This window comes from Rhinopithecus roxellana, chromosome 8 (genome assembly GCF_007565055.1).
Source record: "Rhinopithecus roxellana isolate Shanxi Qingling chromosome 8, ASM756505v1, whole genome shotgun sequence".
Taxonomy (NCBI): Eukaryota; Metazoa; Chordata; class Mammalia; order Primates; family Cercopithecidae; genus Rhinopithecus; species Rhinopithecus roxellana.
Genome location: NC_044556.1, coordinates 86,965,960 through 86,980,784, shown reverse-complemented (window position 1 = coordinate 86,980,784; position 14,825 = coordinate 86,965,960). Strand labels below are relative to the sequence as shown.

At 48.1% G+C, this 14,825-nt stretch overlaps 1 protein-coding gene across 1 annotated transcript in view; it reads right to left on the bottom strand.

Annotated features, from left to right (window-relative positions):
- CAPN2 (calpain 2) overlaps positions 1 to 14,825 on the bottom strand; it is a 54,566-nt gene that overhangs the window by 37,756 nt on the left and 1,985 nt on the right. The gene's annotated exons all lie outside the window — the stretch shown is intronic.

Here is a 14,825-nt window from a genome sequence, read left to right as displayed (position 1 = left end):
GGTGTCATCTTGGCTCACTGCAACCTCCACCTCCTGGGTTCAAGTGATTCTCCTGCCTAAGCCTCCCAAGTAGCTGGGATTACAGGCACCTGCCACCATGCCTGGCTAATTTTTTGTATTTTTAGTAGAGACGGGGTTTCGCCATGTTGGCCAGGCTGATCTTGAACTCCTGACCTCCGGTGATCGCCTGCCTTGGCCTCCCGAAGTGCTGGGATTACAGGCGTGAGCCACCAGGCCCAGGTGACGCTCACTGAATTCTTTGAATTCTAGTGGATGACTTAGCATGCCGAGAGTTCCTGACCTAGCTTGTCCTGTTAGCATGTAGACACGGCTGCTTACAGCTCTTTGAGGCCTACATATGCTAATGACAGATCTATGGTAAGTGGAGACACATCCCCTCAGTCAGTCAGTTGGTAGCCTTGTGGCTCATGTCTGCAAACCCAGCTGCTCGGGAGGCTGAGGCAGGAGAACTGCTTAAACCCAGGAGGTAGAGGCTGCAGTGAGCCAAGATCGTGCCCCTGCACTCCAGCCTGGGCAACAGAATAAGACTCTGCGCCCCACAAAAAGAAAAGAAAAGAAAAGAAAAGAAAAGAAAAGAAAAGAAAAGAAAAGAAAAGAAAAGAAAAGGAAAAAGAAAAGAAAAAAGATAAAAGAGGCCAGGCGTGGTGGCTCATGCCTCTAATCCCAGCACTTTGGGAGGCCAATGCGGGCAGATAGCCTGAGGTCAGGAGTTCGAGACCAGCCTGGCCAACATGGTGAAACTCCATCTCTACTAAAAATACAAAAATTAGTCGGGCATAGTGGTATGCACCTATAATCCCAGCTATTCAGGAGGCTGAGGCAGGGGAATCACTTGAACCCAGGAAGCGGAGGCTGCAGTGAACCGAGATCGCACCATTGCATTCCAGTCTGGGCAACAAGAGCAAGACTCTGTCTCAAAAAAAAAAAAAAAATATATATATATATATATATATACACACACACACACACACATTTTACAGCCAAAGATTCAAAAAGTTTTTCGTAAGTTTTCCAAATTCTGGAGTTGAAGGAGACTTAGAGGCCACTAAAGAATGTCTTGATTTCTAAAAAGGTGGGAAGCATTTGAAATCCCACTTTTTTTTACTTCTGATTCCTTCACTCTTTCCCTCATCCCAATCAGCAAAATATTTTGAACCAAGTTGGGAAGCTCCCTTACCCAACTGACTTCTTTCCTCTCTCGTGTAAGCATCTCAGTGACACGATCTACACAATGATTACACAAAGGCTTAGATGTACCAGGTCCCGATCTAAAAGCCTTGTGTGCATTATCATGTTATCTCATTTCGTTGTCACAGAACAGTTCAAGGTAGGTACTATTTTCATCCTATTTCATAGTTGAGGAACTGAGGTTTAAGGAGGTAGAGTGGATCACCCAAAGGTCCTAGCTAATTAGTGGCTGTCAGGTCTATCGGCAAAGCACAGGCTTTTGATGTATAACCAAAACAGTCTCCTCTGCAAAGAGGCTGGTGTCAATTGTGAATTCACCTAATTGAATTCAAAACGGACATTGTCTTGGGGACTTTTGCCCTTGAGAGGTGTAAAACATAAAGCTTCCTCTTCAAAGACCTTCCTCCCCATTTAATTAGGAATAAATAGTAACTTCTCTTAGAAGCAAACTTTATTCAAAGACTTGTGCTAACATTCTTAAATATCTGCTAGCCATGATAAAGAAATCAGTGTACTTTATGTTCTTAGCTCCCACAATTTAGCCTTTTCCCTGACATGCTTATTATACTGGTCCAAGCAAGCATTAGGTCATAGCCTGTTCCTCTTCCTTATTTAAAGGTGTTTTTACCTTTCTCAGCATTCCACAAGTTACTTACTCCTTCCTTTGTTCTCTGCCTTTGGCTCTTTTAAAGAGTTCTAAGTTGCTAGCCAATGGGGACAAATACAGAATGTGAGGAACCGTTCCAGCCAATGGAAACCGGACACAGCAGTACGGTGGACGTGTCAGGTTATAAATGACCCTGTCTCCTTTGTTCAGTGTAGTCTCCTGGCAAAACTCCTGGTGAGTGTACCCTTTCTGCAGAAAGTATAAAAATGGCCTTGCTGGGTAAATTAAATTTATGTTCAAGTGCTATTTCTTTACGGCACCAGGGAACAAGCATTTCAAACAGAGGTGACTCAATGGTGTTTCATTCAGCGTCCAGGCTGCACGGTGTTTTCTCACTCCACCTGGATGGCCCATGTCCACAAGAGGGTTCCTCCCCACAAGAAACCTGTTCTACAACCTCAGCAGTTGTGGACTTAGTCCCGTCTTTCCCAGCTGAGGGTCCAGATCCTTGGCTGTCCCCATCAAGGTCAGAATCTACCTTACGTAAAATAATTTATGAAAACCCTTCTCTTTCGGATCATTCTGCAGTGATTTGTTCCTGGTCAGGTGCCCTTGCTGAAGTCCATGGCGTCTCCTCCTGGCAAAGCCTGTTTAGAGCTGTTATATCCTGGTCCAGATAAAATAAGCCAGCTAGTTTGAGAAGGGTGGGACCACGAGTTTAACTCAGATGCTATAAATCGCGTTTGGCTTAAACTGTTTTTAGCTCCAGGAAAGCCCCAGAGGGTGCCTTCCAGTGATGGAGGCCTCTCCTGGAATGTTGCTATATGGATGGGACTAGAAAAAGAAAGATCTATAGGTTTTAACATTATGTATCTGCAAATAGTATTTTCCTTGTGCTCATTTTTTTTGGAGGGGAACTCTGCTCTCCAGTCACAAAAATTTTGGCAGAGGGGAGGGTGAGATGGCTACTTACACCTTGGTGTACCTCAGAGGACTGTCTGAAGAGTGCACTTGGCACAAGCAAAACTCCTGCCTTCCTCTCCTGGGGGAATGTTCAGTTGTTACAAGCTCTTAGCCTTCCTGTTCAGGTACAAAATCTGTTTACGGGCCAGATGTGGTGGCTCACGCCTGTAATCCCATCACTTTGGGAGGCCGAGGTGGGTAGATCACATGAGGTCAGGAGTTCGAGACTAGCCTGGTCAACATGGTGAAACCTCATCTTTACTAAAAATACAAAATTAGCCAGGCGTGGTGGCATGCTCCTGTAGTCCCAGCTACTCGAGAGGCTGAGGCATGAGAATCGCTGGAACCTGGGAGGTGGAGGTTGCAGTGACTCCAAATTGCACCACTGCATTCCAGCCTGGGGGACAGAGTGAGACTCTGTCTTAAGAAAAAAAAAATCTGTTTATGCTTGGTTCCTGTTGATAACCTTTTGATCCTTAGTTACTCCATTTATCTCAGAGCAGAAACTATTGTCTTGGGAACTTGAGTGCCTGAACCGTGGTGAGCTGGAGCTGAGTGCCTGATACATTCCAGCTGCCTCTTCATGTCCAGTCTACACCGTCCATCCTGCTGCTTGGGAGCTGACCTCTATGGGGATCTCACCGGGGGCCCAGGGCCTATGGCTGCTGGGGGCCAGAAGAAGGGAGGAGTGCAGTTAGGGTGTTTCTTCCCTGGCTCCTTCTCTGAGAGCGTGGCTTGGCTCCATGTGGCTGTGTCCTGTGACTGCAGGGCACTGCTCCCTTCAGGTTGCACCTGTAGGTGAACCACTTCCAGTGCTAGAATCCTGACAATTGCCCCCAACTCACAGATCCAGACCCTTTTCTGGGATGGACTCAGCCACGCTTCCTCCTCGGATCACAGAAGACTCCAGACACAAGCTGTCTGTTTCCAACAGTGTGCAGGGCTCCTCCGACTGGGGGGCTGCTCCTGTCAGCTGTTCACCTTCTTCACTGACTCCAGGTGTGCACAGGAGCCTGCCTGGAGGTGCTTGGACAATCATTTACCCCATTTAAAAAAACCGGCCTACGTTCTTGACTGCAAAAACTCATTATCATAAAAATGCCATGTCCTCTTAAGTTAGCCTATAAACTTAATGTAATGCTAATACAAATAGCAATAAGGCTAGGTACAGTGGCTCATGCCTGTAATTCTAGCACTTGGGAGGCCAGGGCCAGAGGATTTCTTGAGCCCTCAGGATTTCAAGATCAACCTGAAATCTCACTATATTGTGAGATCCTGTCTCTATAAAAATTATTTTAAAAAATTAGCCAGCTGTGGTGTCATGCTCCTATAGTCCCAGCTACTCGGAAGGCTGAGGCAGGAGAATCACTTTGAACCTGGGAGGTCAAGGCTGCAGTGAGCTATGATTGTACCACTGTACTCCAGCCTGGGTGACAGAGCAAGACCCCACCTCAAAAAAAAAAAAAAAAAAAAGAAATAAAAAAAAGTAATAAGATTAAAAAATTTTTTGAACTTAGCTGATTCTGATAAGTTTATTTAAAAATTAAATATGGAGCATAGCTAGAAAAAAATCTAACAGAGAAGGAAGTCTACCTCTATTACATGTTTAAACACATATAAAGCTATAGCAATTAAAACAGTACAGAACTTGTGCATGAGGATATAGATAAAATGGCACAGAAAAAATCTAGAATCAATCCTTCTCTGTGCTCCTGTGGGGGCACAGTGAGATTCTTTTATAGCTGTTGGGTGTCAACACTAACTACAGGGCCCATCTGTAGCCCCTAAGGTGCTTTTGACAGCATGTATGCCTTTTATTTTTTCCCCTCTCCAGGTTTTGACATTCCCTTTTTGCTGGATTGTTTTTCTTTTAGAACTGACTGTTTTTCTTTACAGTACATGGTGTTATTGTATTCTCTCTCTCTCTCTCTTTTGGTCAGGCCTTAGATTCTCTGTGGAATGAGGTGAGGCATATGTAAATACTAAGCAATTCTGCCTAAGTCACTGTAAAGCTCCTACTCCCATCTCTCATCTGCCTTTCTCATCCCAGGAGCCTGACACCTGCCTCAGTCTGTCCAGCACCCTGGACATGACCAAGGACAAGTGTCAGAGCTGGGTCCCCAGAGGACTCTGCTTATCCATGGGACAGATGGTGTCTGCAGAGAAGGAAGGTGGCTACCAATGACATCTCCCGCTAGCAGGGCCCTGGCTATTGCTGGCCACATTTATTACTAAAGGCAGCAGATGAGGCCCTGCCCAGAGGTTCCTAAGCTGCCCCGTTAAGGTCCTGACCATGGGCTTGACAGACCAGCCATCCCTATATCCAGGCTGCCCCCACACCCAGCCATGCCCCCATACCCAGCCATGCTTCTGTCCTGGAAGGCACAGACCTGAGAGGCTGGGGACAGAAGATGGAGGGGTTTTCTGCCTTGCTTCGTCTCCAGAAAAAGCCCACCTGGGTGCCCCATGAGCCTCATGCTTAGCCAAGCAGGGGCTGCCTACACGATGGGATTTCAGGGGCCTCCTGTCCCCTTCCTCCACAAATCTCCCCTACATCTGGTCTTAATTTCTTTATCCTTATTTTTATTTTTTATTTTTTTGAGACAGGTTCTCAGTCTGTCACCCAGGCTAGAGTGCAGTGGTGCAATCATAGCTCACTGCAGCCTTGACCTCCCAGGCTCAAGTGATCCTCCCACCTCACCTTATAGCTAGGATTACAAGCACATACCATCATGCCCAGCTAATTAAAAACCTTTTATTTTGTAGAGGTGTCTTGCTCTGTTGCCCAGGCTAGTCTCAAACTTCTGGTCTCAAGTGATCCTCCTGCCTCAGCCTCTCCTAGAATCACTTGAACCCAGGAGGTGGGGGTTGCAGTGAGCTGAGATTATGTCATTCACTCCAGCCTGGGCAACAGGGCGAGACTCTGTCTCAAAAAGAAAAAAAAAAAAAGAAAGAAAGAAAAGAAAGGTCCCAAGTAGGTAGCAGGCTGGCAGGGGCAGGGGCACCTTTGCTGGCTGTCCCCGTTGCTGCTGGGCACAGGCCAAATGGCTCCATGGAGCACCCCACAGCCACGTTGAGCCCTCAGGTGGTTCTCAAACCAGAAAGGAGTATAATGGAAAGACATCCCAGACAGATCTAAGAGGCCAAACCAGAGGTGGGTGGGGAGAGGGGCACTGGATTGTGGTTAGAAGACCTGAATTGTATTGTATTGTATTGTATTGTATTGTATTGTATTGTATTTTTGAGAAAGAGTCTCACTCTGTCGCCCAGGTTGGAGTGTGATGGCGCCATCTCGGCTCACTGCAACCTCTGCCTCCCAGGTTCAAGCAATTCTCCTGCCTCAGCCTCCCGAGTATCTGGGATTACAGGCGTCCATCACCATGCCCAGTTAATTTTTGTATTTTTGGTAGAGACAAGATTTCACCATGTTGACCAGTCTGGTCTCAAACTCCTGACCTCAGGTGATCCACCCACCTTGGCCACCCAAAGAGCTGGGATTACATGCATGAGCCACCACGCCTGGCCAGAGGACCTGGATTTTGGTCCTTATCTGGCCACTTAAGGTTGTGTGAGCTCAGATACACTTCTTAATTTCTCTGAGCCTGTGTGTTCTCAGCTGTGGAAGAAGGATACTGATGAGGCATATCCTTGGCAGGTTGTTAGGATCATGTGAGAGAAGGGAAACCGGGGGTCCATGGATGGGCTTTATTGACCTGGAACCCCAAATGTTTTGTGCAAATTTGGCATACATGCAAACACATGCTATTTTCTAGAGAGAGCAGTCTGTTTCTCTCCCACTCCCGCCCCAAATGGTTGAGAAACACTGGAGCCAGAACATGGAGTTCAAATCCCGACTGTGACCTGGGGAGACTACTCCCTCTGTGCTTCAGTTTCCTCATATATAACATAGGTTTAATAATAACAGACTGTCTCATGGTGCTGAGAATTAAATGGAAAAAAATATGCAAAGCATTGAGAACAGTGTCTCCAAGTGTTTGCTCTTTTCATTTGCTGATTTTATAGGAGTGGAAACTGAAACCCAAGGGAAGTGGAGTCTCGATTGGTACATGGTGTGCCAGACCTTGGCCACATTTGGCAGTATTGTCCTGGAAAGGGTGCCAAGGTTGCCAAGGGTGCCGGCTGGTGAGGGGCAAGGAGAGAGAGTTGTGGCTGAGGGGCAGTGAGGAGGGAGGGAAGCTGCAGGGGTGAGTGGAGTGCATATGGGGTCCGTCTCACCATCCTGAGCCTTCCAAAATTCATCTTTGGAAGCAAGGGGTGTCGGAATAAGGAAGAAATAAAGGTAAATAGTGAGCACTGGGCGAGGTGTCCTGATGTGTGCCTGTGGTCCCAGCTACTTGGGAGGCTGAGGTGGGAGGATGGGTTGAGCCCAGGAGGTAGAGTCTGCAGCAAGCTGTGACAGCACCACTGCACTCCAGTATAGGTGACAAAGCAATATCTTTTTAAAAAAACAAAGTACATTTTTTAAAAGAGGGGTGAGCACTGGGAAGGGTATAGATACTGAAGCGTTTGCTGGAGACGAGTGTGGCCACTACAGAGAGGAGTGCCTACCCAGGCCTGAGCGGGTCTCCAGCCGGGGCTGTGGGGCCTCCCCTGCACTTTCCTGTAGTGCTGGATCGCGGGGCTGAGAACCGCAGCTCCTGGGAGAGGCTGGCCTTGCGGTCCCTTCCCTGCTTTTTCCTCACACAACAGAAGGAAAGAGGGTCTTTTACCAGCCTCCCCACTCTCGAGTCTGCGGTTGGGACCGTTCCTCTCCCTGCACCCCGGGCTGTTGTTCTCTCAGGGAACGTTCACCACGTTTGTGCCTATGGAAGATGAGCATTCCTGTATTCATTTGCTCATTTGTTCGACGACTTTTTAGTGTCATTCTCTCTGGCCCATTCTGGGGCACCCACTGAGCTCAGTTAAGCTACTTTTGCTTATGGGTCTCTGGGAAATCCTCTCTGAATTCAAGCTTCCTCCACCCGTTCTAATTTGTTCGGGAAAGGAAGTTTGATTTGGGTTTTTAAATCATAAGCACAGCGGCCTTCCCCTTCCAAAACTCACGCGACCTGGATACGGGCTTCACTGCCCCCAGTGGGGCTACCTTTCTTGGGGGCCCATGGTGAGCACACCAGGTACCCAGCCCTTCCCTCCACTCCAGCTCACCCAGACCCTCCTCTGAGGACAAGGCACTCTCAGACAGACCTTATGAATGACTCCTTTAAACTACAGGGCCTTCTACTGAAAAGACAAATTCATTCAGGGCCATGTCAGTAAATTTCCAGAGCTGTGCTCCCTGGCCTGGATGTCCGCATCCTGAAGGTCGGCTATGTGACAGGCCCAGCCCATCCTGGGGGGTGGGATGCAGCTGGGTTACTAATATTTGCGGCTCCTGGAGGTTTTCCAAGAGGAAAGCATAATATTTGCTGTGCATTTTCTCCTTCTTTCCTTTCCGCTACTGCTGTCTTTCCCTCACAAACAGAAGTGAGGCAGAGTTGGGAAGCCAGGGGAGGGGGAGCGCAGGAGAGGCTGGGCTGAGGCACCCCTGAGCCACACTAGAGTGCAGCGGCTGCTGACAGTGCTGCAGGACAGGAGGTGCGTGGGCAGGTTGGTGCTGGCTGTCACAGTCACACTCAGTGCCTGCTCTGGGAAGAATGTGTGTTTGGTGAAGTAAAACACACTGAATACCAGCACAGCCCCCAGGAAATAACTGGGTTTGCTTACTGTTTTCTTTAGTCTCTTTATTTGTAGGCACAACTGCTCAAAGAAACAAGCTGGCCCCTGATGGTGCGGGAGTTTCTTGACCTCTGCCCAGATACCAGAGGGAGATAAGACCTCTAAAACTGGCAGAAACTGGAACAGGCAACCCCTTGTTACATTTAGAACTTTATCATGTCATTATAATGCTAACGTCACCACCTGTAGAAGAAAATCACTATTTCTGAACATGTGTCAGAGGCGTGTGAACCAGAGCAACTCCATCTTGAATAGGGGCTGAGTAAAATGAGGCTGAGACCTACTGGGCTGCATTCCCAGAGGGTTAAGGCATTCTTAAGTCAAAGGATGAGATAGGAAGTTGGCACAAGATACAGGTCATAAAGACCTTGCTGATAAAACAGTTGCGGTAAAGAAGCCGGCCAAAACCCACCAAAAACAAGATAGTGACAAGAGTGGCCTCTAGTTGTCCTCACTGCTACACTCCAACCAGAGCCATGACAGTTTACAGATGCCATGACCACATCAGGAAGTTACCCTAAGTGATCTAAAAAGGGGAGGCACGAATAATCCACCCCTTGTTTAGCATATAATCAAGAAATAATAATAAAAATGGGCAACCAGCAGCCCTCAGGGCTGCTCTATGAAGTAGACATTCTTTTATTCCTTTATTTTCAAAATAAACTTGCTTTCACTGTACTCTACAGACTCACCCTGAATTCTTTCTTGAGAGAGATCCAAGAACCCTTTCTTAGGTTCTAGATGAGAACCCCTTTCTGGTAACACATCATGCATTGTATGGAGAGGCATGTTTATGGCCTGTGCCTGAGCGTCTAGAGGTCCCCACCCTCTCACCCTCACCCTGCACCTGCTTACACACCTCCCTGCCCCACACCTATCTCCTTACAACTCCCCAGTTTCCATGGCTCGAGGTGAAGGTGTCTTTAGAGCAAGAGTCCCCTCCTTCTCTTTCTCCTGGTCAGGAATAAAACCCTCTTGCCTTTTTTTCCAACTGAGTGTTCCTTCTTTGCAACTGATACCAAGTAGGGAAAGAACTCAGTTAACTGGTGACACACTCACACACACATGCTTCACACACCGGCTGAGGGAGCTCATCTTGGAGGAAGAGCAGGCAGAACACAGAGCTGCCAAAGGGCCGCCCAGACTCCCGGATGCCCTCCGCTGCCTCCACATCCCTCACTCCATGCTTCTCACCTGGGGCCCAGCTTGCCCGTGCCTCTGTGCACCTCTGTCCTCGTGTAAGTCAACTCTGGAGGATATGTCTCTTTCCCCTCCGATCTAGTCTCAGGCTCCTTGTTGGTGCATTCCTGGCTCTGTGCTGGGCCTGTACTTGGTCTAGAGGAGACTGCTGCTGGCTCTCAGGCAGTGAGCTCACAGCCGGCAGGAGACAGATGTGGAAACAGAGGTTGCAGATGATGGTGGTGAGCATGAGGCTTTGAGTCTGAACAGGGCAGACTGGGACTGTAGGAGGGCTGGGGTGGGTGAGGATGACTTAGCGCAGGAAGCTGGGTGAGGAAGAGCAGGGGAACTTTCAGGGAGAGGGAAGGTCAAGTGCAGAGTCCAGAACAGGCAGGCAGCAGGATGGACATTGTGGGGCTGGGTGCTGGGAAGTGGAGAGGGCTAGGGCTAGGCAGATTGGGTTGGACGTCTGGGCCAGGTTAGGAATCTGAACTGGCTCCTGAGGGAATTTAAGCCAAAGTTCCTTCTCTCCCTTTCCCCTTCTGCACCAGACCCTCCAAGCATAATAAAATATTTGCCTTTTTCAGAATGAATCACTCCCTGCTTCCTCTTTGTGGGAAACCTTCCTTCCAACTCTCCCTCCTTAATCATCCTTTGGGATATCTCTCTTAACCCCTTACTGTTCCCCTCCAAGATCCTCACACTGCATCCCAGCTGACTCCTAACATGATCTGAACTTGGAATTAATCCATCCGTTTAATCATTTGCCTCCACTACTTCCATAGCTCCCTGGGGGCAGGTTCTCTGGCAGCAATGCCCAAAGTGGATTAGATACAAGTATACATGCTCCTTAACTTACAGTGGGGTTACATCTGAACAAATCCAGCAGAAGTTGAAAATATTGTAAGTCAAAAATGCACTTAATACACCTTAGCCTACTGTAAACTAAAAATCAAAGTCTAAGCCCCTTAACTGACTGAATGGATGCCCCCTTAGCCAAGGTGATTCCAAGGTAACCTGAAAAACAAGTTCAGGCCACAATGGGAAGGGAGGTCGTCATGCCTCATTATATCCTCCTCCTTTAGGAATTCAGGCACAGGCACTGCTGACCAGCATTAACTGAAAACAGAGATCTTAGGACTCACAAAACAGACTCCTCCTAGCAATAAGATACCAAATTCCAACCAGACTCCAGTAGAGCATCACATGACAGATAGCAGGCCCTGAAATAAAGTATTTTAGCCCAAAATATATTTTTCTGACATATTTTGAAGTGTCTCTGCAAAGCTATCTCTTGTGGGGAAAATCTACATTCTATAGCAAGGGTGTCCAATCTTTTGGCTTCCCTGGGCCACATTGGAAGAAGAAGAATTGTCTTGGACCACACATAAAATACACTGACACTAATGATAGACGATGAGCTAAAAAAAAAAAAAATCTCTTAATGTTTTGAGAAAGTTTACAAATTTGTGTTGGGTCACATTCAAAGCTGTCCTGGGCAGCATGAGGGTTGGACAAGCTTAATGTAGAGAATCACCTTTCCTCCAGGTCTTTTTAGCTGAGCATCTAGTAGCACCTTTTAAAGGTCTGAATAGAAAACATTTGCCATCTGTTGCCTTTGACAGTGGCCATCTACAAGACTTCATCTACATAATCAAAACTGTGGTCTCTACAACCTCTTATCTCAACCCAGACACACTTTTCTACTGATTTCAGGTCTTTTTTTTTTTTTTTTTTTTTTGAGAGAGAGTCTTGCTCTTGTCGCCCAGGCTGGACTGCAGTGGTGCAATCCTGGCTCACTACAACCTTCACCTCCTGTGTTCAAGTGATTCTCCTGCCCCAGCCTCTGAGTAGCTGGGACTACAGGCATACACCACCATGCCCAGTTAATGTTTGCATTTTTAGTAGAGGCGAGGTTTCACCACGTTGGCCAGGCCAGGCCAGGCTCGAACTCCTGACCTCAAGTGATCCACCCACCTTGGCCTCCCAAAGTGCTGGAATTATAGGTGTGAGCCACTGCACCCGGCCTTGATTCCAGGTCTTTCGATAATAACTTAATGCTTTTAACTAACTGCCAATCAGAAAATCTTTGAATCCACTTGTGACTTGGAGCCCCTCCAGCTCCTGTGCCTTCCCCATCCACTTCAAGTCGTCCCGCCTTTCTGGATTGATGTCTGCCTGTAGCTTCTGTCCTCCTAAAATGTAGAAAACCAAGCTGTAAACCATCCACCTTGGGCACAGGTTTTCAGGACCTCCTTGGGCTTTGGTCACTTTTATTTGTCTCAGAATAAACCTCTTTAAATCTTTCACAGAATTTGACTATTTTATCGATACTACCTAACACCATAGCTTAGCCTAGCCTACCTTAATTGTGCTCAGAACACTTACAGTAGCCTACAGTTGGGCAAAATTATCTAAGGAGGCAAAGCCTGTTTTAAAATAAAGTGTTGAGCATCTCAGTGTAATTTATTGGACACTACTGAAAGTGAAAAACAGAATGGTTGCATGGGTACTTCAAGTGCAGTTTCTACTGAATGTGTATTGCTTTCATGCCATCGTAAAGCTGAAAAATTGCATGTCAAGCCATTACAATTCTGGGACCACCTGTAGGCATCCTGCGCAGATTCCAGGTGAGAACTGAGGCCTGCCTTGGAGTCACGGGGGAAGAGAAGAAAATGGAGGCTTGGTGATGAGTTAAGGACCTAGAATGGAGGGACTGGTTGGACACAGAGAGGGAAGAACCTTGTATAGAGAAGGGATTGTGTTTTGCTTTTGTCTTTTTTTGCTGAAGTCTCAGCCCACTGTTCTTCCTATAACAGATGCCCAATAAAGCTGGCTGGATGGAAGCAGAAAGGCAGTTGCTGGCTTGTGCAAGTCAGGGCTCCTGGGCCCCATGGGCATCTCAGAAACGCTTGGGGGTGAGTGGAGTCCTGAAGCTGGCACATCAGCCCAGCTTGTTAAGTCCTTCACTACTGTGTACCTTGGGAAGTCCCAGAAAACACATCCTCCCCACCCTGCAAACCATGAAGAGCTAATGTCCAAGCAGCTTGGGTTATTATTGGTAAAGGACAAGAAGGCCATTATTCAAAGGGGAGGCATCGTGGTGTCTTTCACAAACGGCGGCAACAATGTTTCTGGTTCCACATGTTCTTCCAGAACCCTGCCACTCTCCATCTAGAAGTGGGCTCCATGTCCCTTCCCTTTGATCCTGGGTGAGCCTTCATTGATCTCAATGAATAGGATATGGCAGAAGTGATGCTATGTGACTTCCAAGCCCGGGTCGTAAAGATGAGACAGCTCCCAGGGCTTTCTCTTGGGACATGAGCTGCTGTAAGATGTTCAGCTACCTTCAAGTCCCTGTGATGGGGAGACCACAAAAGAGACAGAGATCCCTGAAGCCCCAGCGGATCCACCCTTCAGCCCTGGCACCAGACATGTGGGTGAGGGGGCCTTCAGATGACTCTGTGCCCATCCCCATCTAATTGCAACCACCTGAGAGACCGAGAGAGCGTTGCCCAGCTCAGCCCCATCATCCTTCAGAACCATAAGAGAAAACAAAATGCCTTGTGTTTCAAGCCATTTGTTTTGGGGTGGATTGTTATACACTAGATGCAGGTGTGACAATACAGGGAGCTTGTGCTTGGGAGTCTGAACTGTAATGCATACCAGGGAGCCAGGGATAGTAAGATACACCTGCTAACAGAGTCTCCCACCGGGGGGTGCCAGCAAGAGAATGGAGCCAACACTGAGAAATGCCAGTGTCAGGCCACCCAGCTGTTCTGCAGTTCCCCACGTACCCTGGACCTGAGATGTTCCCACTGTCTCCCTGCTGATGTGTGGTTTGGAAAGACACCTGAGCTGGGAAGCTGAGCAGACAGAATGGCCTGCGAGGGGAACCATTCTCCAAGAAGCAGGGAGGGCCCTTCTCCTCCTTTGCTGTGTTCCTCCCAGTGCTAGTGGGAAGCTTGGATCTCCCCTCCCACAAGCTCAAATATCCCAGCAATGCTGCCCTGACCCCGTACATGCAATGTTTTCTCCTTTCCTACAGTATTTACTCATAATTGTGGCTGGATTAGATTGAAGCAATGCTGGAAAGTATATTTAGTTTGTCTTCACAACTCACCTACTGATTACCACTGCTATTTCTACCTCCCATCCGGCCACTCCCTTGTGCCAGGCTCCCCAAATGGCATTCTGTGTGCCCAGTGACCCCCACAGTACCTCCCCCTTCACTCCTGCTCTGCCAGTGGTTCTCAGTTGGGGGCATTCCATGCACCTGCAACTCTGCCAAGCACCCAGGGGACATTTGGCAAGGTTTGCAGACATTTTTGAGTGCCACACTGGGGTGTGTGGGTAGAGGCCAAGGATGCAGCTAAACATCCTATAATTCACAGGACAGCCCCCTACAATGAACAATTATCCAGTCGGTTGTGCCAAGGTTGAGAAACCCTGATGGATCTCAAATCTTACTTGTTTTCTGTGGTATTTCTCTAGAACTTTTGTTCCTTTGCTTTGCACGCTGACAGCTAGATACATGATAAACAGACCAAGATACTTAAGACTGCGCCTGGCTAAATTTCACCCTTACTGAGACAACAGCATTTTAACAATCTCCAGCAGACCTGACACTCTGTCCCAAAGAGACACATCTCTCAAGGTCCTAGGCAGCCCAAGAAGGTGGAGAGCCACATTTTCAGGCAGCCGTGAGTCTTCGCTTTGGAAGGGAGGAGAAGGAACCTCTGAAAAGCCAATTCAGGGCCACCCCTCTGAAACTGGCAGGGAGGGGCTGCCAGAGGAAATGCATACCCCGCCAGCATGCTAGGCCTGCAAGAGGGTGGCTGATGAGTCACCGTGGGCCATCCCTTTGTTACTCATTTCACAGTCTGGCAGCAGCCCAGAAAAGGATACCCCCAAAGTGGAGTTCCCCATGCATGTACAATCACCCTGCATTTGTATCAGGGGCTGGGAGGGGAGGGGGCAGATCCTCCATTTTACTCATGCCCCACCTTCATTAACAGGAAGTCTTCAGCCTCCTTCCCTAAACTGCACACACATCAGAACTGTGAGCCACAGCCAGTGATCCAAACCACGTGTCCCAGGCCTTTCCTTTCCCTTCTCCCTGCCCCACCTG